The sequence below is a fragment of the Triticum aestivum genome, chromosome 5D, assembly GCF_018294505.1.
Source record: "Triticum aestivum cultivar Chinese Spring chromosome 5D, IWGSC CS RefSeq v2.1, whole genome shotgun sequence".
Taxonomy (NCBI): Eukaryota; Viridiplantae; Streptophyta; class Magnoliopsida; order Poales; family Poaceae; genus Triticum; species Triticum aestivum.
In genome coordinates, this window is record NC_057808.1 from 410,829,561 (window position 1) to 410,830,495 (window position 935).

A 935-nucleotide genomic window follows, 5' to 3' on the forward strand; every position below is an offset into this window, starting at 1 on the left:
CTAAAGGCCACCACCTCTTTAGTACCGGTTCGTGGCACGAACCGGTACTAAAGGTTCGCCACGAACCGGTACTAATGAGCGCCGCCCGCCTGGCCGTTGGAACCGGCACTAATGGTCACATTAGTACCGGTTCAATTACAAACCGAGACTAATGAGTTTCACATTAGACCCTTTTTCTACTAGTGTATCCTTGCTTCACAATAGGGCCTCTTGCTTCTTCTTGTTATCGTCTCTGGATTGCTAGCTTATCTTCATCTTTTTTTTCTTTATATTGCGAGAAGAGGTGGCAACAACATTATGATGGGCAAGGATATGTGGTAGCGGTAGGAGAAGATGGTGCGGAAGAGGGATTGTGAGAGAATATCGAAAGCCATTGAGCAACGGGTTGGTAACATGGGGGGCTCTGGGGGTGATAAAACCCTATGGACGCAGAGAAGTAAGCCGGGGCTAGGGTTAAACTTGGATAACCAACATTTAAAAAGATGGTGCAGATGGCTGGATTGTGTGATCTTGATCACACGATCCACAAAATATCTTGAATGGCCTTTATTTTATCGTCGAAAAAAGTATATAGGTTACTCGGTGGCGGTGCTTGGGAACAATCTCAGAAAGATCTAAGATGAACTTGAACTCCGAGTCACGCCTAGACGGTCATCCAATGGCTTTCTTTATTAGAAAAAATAGCAGAATTAATCTATATCGTAGACTTTCAGTTATTAGTATGAAATGGCATTCTGCTATGGATCCGGTGCTCACCTTGGGTTGCTTAGAGCAACTCTAGCAGACCCCGCATCCCGACGGCCCACAAAACGCGTTTGCAGTTCGTGCAAAACCGCTTTTGCGGGCTGGCTCGGGCTGGCAGAGATGCAGACCCCTCAAACAGATCCGTAAAAAAGTATATTCCCGGCCGGCTTCCAGTCCGGCCGCTGCCGCCC